This window comes from Photinus pyralis, unplaced genomic scaffold, assembly GCF_008802855.1.
Source record: "Photinus pyralis isolate 1611_PpyrPB1 unplaced genomic scaffold, Ppyr1.3 Ppyr1.4_LG3b, whole genome shotgun sequence".
Taxonomy (NCBI): domain Eukaryota; kingdom Metazoa; phylum Arthropoda; class Insecta; order Coleoptera; family Lampyridae; genus Photinus; species Photinus pyralis.
The window spans coordinates 18,610,778-18,618,091 of record NW_022170510.1 but is presented as its reverse complement, the minus strand read 5'-3'; the positions used below and the strand labels follow the sequence as shown (position 1 = coordinate 18,618,091).

General features: G+C 37.6%; 1 non-coding gene across 1 annotated transcript; it reads right to left on the bottom strand.

Annotated features, from left to right (window-relative positions):
• Positions 1 to 1,054: 1,054 nt before the first annotated feature.
• Positions 1,055 to 1,126, bottom strand: Trnad-guc. The gene has a single exon. It is a non-coding gene; the product is annotated as a tRNA-Asp (tRNA).
• Between the last annotated feature and the right edge of the window lie 6,188 nt (positions 1,127 to 7,314).

Genomic DNA, 7,314 nt, shown 5'->3' with positions numbered 1-7,314 from the left:
AGGGACTTTTAGTATGTTCAATAGAAAGTCCCAATAAATGTGTATACCAAAATTCAGATCTTTACCGATTAATGTTTTTATTTGTCCAAAATTGCGCTAATTTGACTGGACTATGCGGCTTATGCGATTTTTTATACATGAGTTGAATTGTCAACGGAAATCGTTTTATTCACAAAGACGATGATTTTTATAAGCAAACGTCAAGTGACATTTCCATGGCAATCGTGAAATTACGAACACCCAGCCTACTTAATTAGACATGTATTCGAGTATAACGTCTATATGATTTCATTGTATTCCCTATTTTTAAATTATACTACAGGTATAATAAAAAATACTATAAGATACACGTGTATAATTGGTCTTTAAAGCACTTGCAACGTTAAAGGCACTCCGCTTCGCGTCGTGCCCTTAACCTCGTTGCGCGTGCTTTAAAGACTTGGTTATACACTTGTATCTTAATATACTATTATTCAACTGCTATTTGCTACCTTTTGACTAGTAAAACGTCCTTGTCCAACTTTGGTGTACGAGTATGTAATCTCATTTTCCACGCCACTTAGTATAAATCAGTGTATAAATTAATACAGATGTTTCTTGTGATATTGCTGTAATATAGTCATCATACAGAATTTGAAATCCAGACAACTCGATTCGTTATTTTCCACACTAGAATTGGTGAAGCAAGAGAGCCAATTTAGGAAAATCTTACATAATTTTATAACCACTATCCCCAAGATAATTGAGTGGTATTCTAACTTGTTTCACACAATTTTCGAATTATTTGCGTTACGTGCAAGGTATTGTAAAAGCTCGTAATAGTTTTTTTATGAAATAAAATTTTATCTAACTTATTGAGATTAATTTTATGATCGTGGAGGTGGAGATCAATGTTAAGGTTGCAATAAAATTATATGGTCATGATACATCTTTATTGCTTGTACACTTAATTTCGGCTGAACATTATGCAAGAATTTTTGTCACATACTAGCGTGTTATGTAACACTATTAATGTAAATTTGTCTGCTTTAAACTAACAAAATTTAAAAAAATTCTCCCCGGCGGGGAATCGAACCCCGGTCTCCCGCGTGACAGGCGGGGATACTGACCACTATACTACCGAGGACTTGTGTTATGGTATGTTCTTACAGATAGATGTGGTTGTACATCATTTCTTTTCTAAATATATAAGAAATTAATATTATAATATAATAACTAATATCTCTACTATATATCTAATACCTTACTTTACCGTTTCCAAATTTGAAATCGATATCTCCAATCCAAGTGTTTCCAATTTAGAAAGAAGGAGGGGGACTATTTACCCCCGCATTGTATTTCCTGACAATTACGTAGGACGACAGAGCGCGTTTGTAATGAAATAATTAGCAAAATTTCATTTAATATGGCAATATTTTGAATATAATTTAAGACTAACTGCAACTACAGAAAACTATCAAAGTAATCCGTTCACTACACTTTGCTCATACATGTATTCCCACAAGAAATAATCAGATGGGGACATTTTGGAGGCCAATTCAAGGAACCGTCATTATTAGGAGTAGTTTGTGTCCCGTAAGTGATTACTGCTTGTAACATCGCGCTTGCGGTGCTATATCCCTAAACAGCAACTCTTGGCTTTGCCTTGCAGTTGCATCATCCGCCCAGACGTCAGACCATCAGAGAACTTCTGAATGAACTTCTTCATTCTTATACTAGGTTTTGATTAGGTCTCAAATTATTGACTTTGTCGGGTGTCTGTAGCACGTTCCATTTAATCGAGCAGCATTTAATTGTTAAAATCATTATCCCTATCCGTATAGGCACTTGATTGGTTTGATAAAATTATAGCAGAGGACGAACCTGAATTCTTAACCATACCTACCTATACATTGTCAGGTGTCGTGTCAGTCAATACATTTTTTCAATTGCAACTTCCGCATTAAATTTTAAGCAAATAAATGGCCGTTGGGTCAATAGTTTCACAAGAGTATTGATTATCTAACAAGAGTAGGTACGCCACTACAATTACATACATATTTCATTTATAAGGTAAAGTTGTGGCAACTACTAGTGCGTAGGCATAATGCTAACAAGTGTGTGCGGGAGGAGGAGGAGGAGTTTGGTGATAGTGGAACGCGTTCAAGGACCATATGCGACACTGCAAAAGGTGCGCGTTCTTGCTTTTACGTACTTTGTGTCACATCGGTTCACCGTTAAAAATGTACTTGAATTTAATTATCCATTGTATATGCACTTTTATAATTTATATGATGTGTTATAATTGTAATTTAATACCTTATTAGTCAGGCGACCTTCACACTGCACAGTAAATTAAAACGCGCGCCTTTTACGCGTAGCGTAGGGATTCTAAAGGAAGAAGCGTCATCTTGTGTTTTGTTTTACTTGGCCTCTGGCCGGCAAGTCAGCGACCTCTGTGAGAACGCGACTTATATGTGTACGCGACGAAGACGCCAACAACCATTTCGTAATCAGATAAACAAAGACCCTAGCCGCGTGAACGTTAAAGAGCGACGAAGAAGTCTGAACAAAAGCAGACACGAGACACTATAAAGCTGAGCAAAGCGATCGAAACCAACGAGAGCGAGAAAAGAATAAAAGAATTTACCGCTGATGATATGAGTGCAACTGATGCCTCTCTCTGACTGGCTATAGAGGAACTTGTTGGATAAAGCTAGAGTTTGTGGCGTATTACTAATGAATGCGTAAACTGTTGCTGGCAACACTGGTTGGAATGCGGTCGCAGGCGGCGGGGGTCGGCCTCAAGCTCAACTGTTCTGTGTCGTCTCTTGTTCTGGCGCGGCCTGCTTGAATCAATCGACGCGCCGATGCTTGACAAAGACGCGCACCCAATGACATCATATAAATTTCAAACAATTATAGCCGATGACATTTCTGATGGAGTATGCGGACCCCACGCAACCCCGACAAATCTGTCTTTCGCGAAGGGTTGTTTACCGGTATTTTTCGCCCGCCGAGTAAATACTTTTTTTAATTGACTCGTCATCCTCTTAGTAAGCAATCGGAGTATTTTCCTTGACACGGGTCACCACACACACAGCTCAAGTTCATTCTCAAACATCTAACGGATATCAGTTAGTCTCACTCACGAATTCCATTGCATCTTCATGTGAATTCCCCATTTATCTTTGTTTCTGAAGCATGTCTTTTCTAATATCGGATAATACCTCTTAGTATTACATTCCAACAGCAATTAACTACCGTGCGATCCTTGTAAAGTAAAAAGGCCTAATTTAATACTAAGACAAGATCGGAATATAATTAAAGAATTCGATGACGTAATGCGTAGTTATTAATCGATTATCAAGTGTCTTAATGTTACCGTTTGTATATCGGATCTGGCTGAGAGGTCAAACGCCCCCTCTTAAAGTGGCCATAGCATCCTTGTCACGGCCGCCTCTGTAACCCCTCGACTTGCTCACGAGCCGGTCTTTGCCCGTTCAGAGAGAGCAAGTCTCATTCATCCTCACCACTATTGTGTTAGCTTTTTATATGGTACTAATAGGGGTTCTTGCTTGGAAAATGGGAATCGCTATTATTTCACATAAAGCCCTATTTCAGAACACTCCCATTCCTTTAATACCAAAATTTAAACAAAGGTGTGGGAACCTTCAAGGAGTTTGTCTACGTTTGTTTTAATATTTATCAATCCTGAGGCGACCTAATCTCGATTATTAATTTTTTTTTTCACTACTAGCGTCTGATGACATGATTATTAACCTTTTTTCCACTTGTAAAGTAGGTTTTCTCGGCATTTGTTCAAAGTGGTTAATAATTTTTTATTATTAACTAGTAGTCAATAATGAGAACTGTCACGCTGTCACTTTTAGAAAACACAACCCGAAATTTCGCTCAATGAACGTTTAGACAAGTTCTCTAAAACGAATAATTGCCACCATTCGCAATTTCCAGAGAAATTACATACCTAAAATTATCACATTTTGAAAAAATTCGAACGAAATTACTCTTTGAAAAATCTCAATGACAGAACAAAATACGGCCTGTTTGACTTGTACTTCCACGTACTTGATTGACATGTTAAATTAAGAAACAAACAATTCTGTCCAACCGTTAACTCTCTTATCAATATAATATGTTAATTTAGAGGATTTCAAGTGCTAGTAGTGAAAAAAATAGTATATATACCACGGTAGAGAAGTCTATTATTGCCTTCGCACCTTACACCCCTCGGCGCAAGCGCCTCGAGATGTAATCTTGGTGCTCAGGCAATAATACTGGACTTCTCTACCTTGATATATAATGTACTATTTCTACGCCACAAACACGAGTAGGTTTTGTTCACTTTACAATCTGCCGCTACAAAAAATGGTTACCTGTGAGGTACACCCAAATTTCACCCTTCTGCGGAAATACTTGAAACATTTTCAAAATGAACCCGTGTTAAGAGATTTGGCGGAAATTTAAATTACATTTTTTACACACAATACCGTTACGCCACGCCGCCGCCGTCCATAAACTCGGAAGGTCAATAACAATCAAAAGTTTTACACGGGCTCCATATACCTTAATGCAATAAACTACGTGCATTAAGTTGTTCTTCCAAAAGTTCTAATACATTAGTTTGTGCTCCTTCTGTGCTAATATGTGCTCCCGCGTTTTTACGTCCTTATCAGCAAAGATTTAGAATTTTTTAATATGGGGTTACAATTTTGTACGCCAATCAAGTTCAATTTTACATGGTGATTGTACTAGTTTTATGTTAATTTGTGGACTAATTCTCACATTTTGCTTGATTAACGGCGACACAAAATTTTATTTGCGAAGAAAGGTTTCCAATCGCGATCATCAAATTCTGCTCCTTATCCTTGTGTTAACATTTTGCGTAAATGTGAAACGAAGATATCCAATTAACCTCACCAATAAAAAATCGGGAGGTTACTGAAATCACTCCAAAATTAGATTTTGTATTTTACCGGATCTTACCATTTCAAGGTCACAGGAGGTGGTTTTTAAAAAATAACTGGTGTGTGTGTGTGTGGGCGTTTCCCAAGGTCATTACCCTGAGAGGTCCCAACGTCATGTCCCTAGGATTTCCCAAGGTCATTCCCCCGGGATTTTCCAAGACCATGATCCTGAGGTTCCCGGTGATTTCTAAAGGTCATTGCCACCGGGATTACCCAAGGTCATGGTCCTGGGATTGCCTAAAGAAATTGCTCCTGGGCTTCCCGTGGTCGTGGCCTTGAACTCTGGCTCAAGATAATGGGTTTGGATCAAGCTTATGACCTTGGATTCTAGGCCAAGGTCATGGCCTTGAGATTTTCCTGGTCACATCGGAAGGTTGTAGCTTGGGATTTTTCCTATAAGATTAGATGAGGGAAAAATGCGGCTGAATTGCAAAACCTAAGCTATTCTTCAAAATTTCTTCTAATCTTACAAAAAGGAAAAGCATTAAAGGAAAATAATAAATCAAGGTTCTGTACTTACATGCATATAACTTTTCCCTGGTTCTTGTTCGAAAATCTTTGTTTTTCAAGTTTGCACACATTATATTCATTCACAAAACAGATGCACGAATCTTTGGAAATGGTGATTAATAAAACTGGTAATACGCTGATGCAAAAAGTTAGCCGGATACTAACTCGTTCTTAGGCTTTCCCACAGTCATTATTATAACCTTGTGGTTTCATGGTCATGGCCTTAGACTCTGTCTCGGGATTTCCCAAGATCATTGTCCCGGAATTCCCCAAGGTCATGGCCCTGGGGTTTCCCAAGACCATTGACCCGGAATTCCCCAAGATCATGGACCTGGGTTCCCCACGGTCGTAGCCTTGAAATTTGCTCCAAGGTGTCTTGGGCCTTGAATTGATTGAACCGCGAATAAAAAAGAGTGGAGGTAAAGTCTAGATGAGAGATGAACGGCTCACGTAGGCAACTGGTTATGTTTATTAATTACGAGTGCCCCATCTAAAAGATGCGGGTGATCTCAAAATATTACAGACTACGATCTTTAGCTGAACCAAATCAGACGACAAGTGGAAAAATCAAAACAACAGGCAAATTTTAATCACAGAGTTGAACAGAGATGCTGATGATTTTTTATGGATCAAATCAATTGTCAAAATCAAAACAATAACCCCAAGCAAAACTGTCACAAATTTGAATGGAAATGTTGTACCAATCAAATTAATTACGCCATAATGTCGCAGATCATATGGATTCAGAGGCTTTAAATCCATTACATAATCTTCTGATTAAGGCCCAAATGGTAACAAATCTCATAATCCAGTATGGTATTCCTGGAGATCATTTTGTTTAACCGTGATTGACTTCCACGAATTTATCTGCGAATAAAATCTAAGATGGCCGTTGAAGTGTGTGTCCCTCTGCTACTTCTGTATAAGGGACTGAATTCAAAACAAATTTAGGTTGAACTATGTAATAGGGTGGCTTGAAAAAATATTTTTCAAATTTTTAAATTGATCTGAACCTTAACCAAAAAAGGGCATTTGAGGGGGACGCATGTGGGCTTTAGTCGAAGTCAGTGGTAATTTTTACGTTTCGAATGCCTATAGTTACTGTGAACTATTATTCAGATGCTGTATTTTTCTTCTCTTATCTTTACAATTATTGCATCCATCTAGTAATTATATGATCGTGTTAGATTATTTGCCAAACTAACGACATTCCAGTACAACATAGACATTGTCATTTATAGCGCATTACAAATACAAATTGTTCGTTTAGAATTATGCTGATCATACTTTTAATTAAATGCGTAGAGATACGGAAAGATTCCGTTGTGGTTTTCTACGTAAATATGGGGTTTTCTAATTTACAGTATCGCTGTAGACAAATGGTTCATTGTTGGTGGCACTGATTTTACACCACAATCCTCAATAGATTCCTGACCGATTTACGTGATTTATTTATATTTAGATATAGTATGTTCTCTTAGGGATGATATTCGATGCGAGTGTACAAAATTAAACGATGTAATAAATATTATAGCGATTCGTGGATGGTGCTGTATTTGGAAACATCGACACTACATTCTAATTGAATTTCTTGCAGCACATCTCATTTCTTTGCATGAATATGTTACTGTTTATTTACAGGGTGCTTCATCTGGGGGCGAGTGACGTACGTTAGGTCATTGTTACATATTGCACTACCCATTGAGAATTAATTACTTTATACTAGTGTTTTGCTTCGACAGGTTCCTTTGTTTTGTTGTAATGTGATACTTAACGTTATGCTCCTAACACTTATTTGAACCGGGTTATTATGATTATTAATATTTGTCAGGGTGAC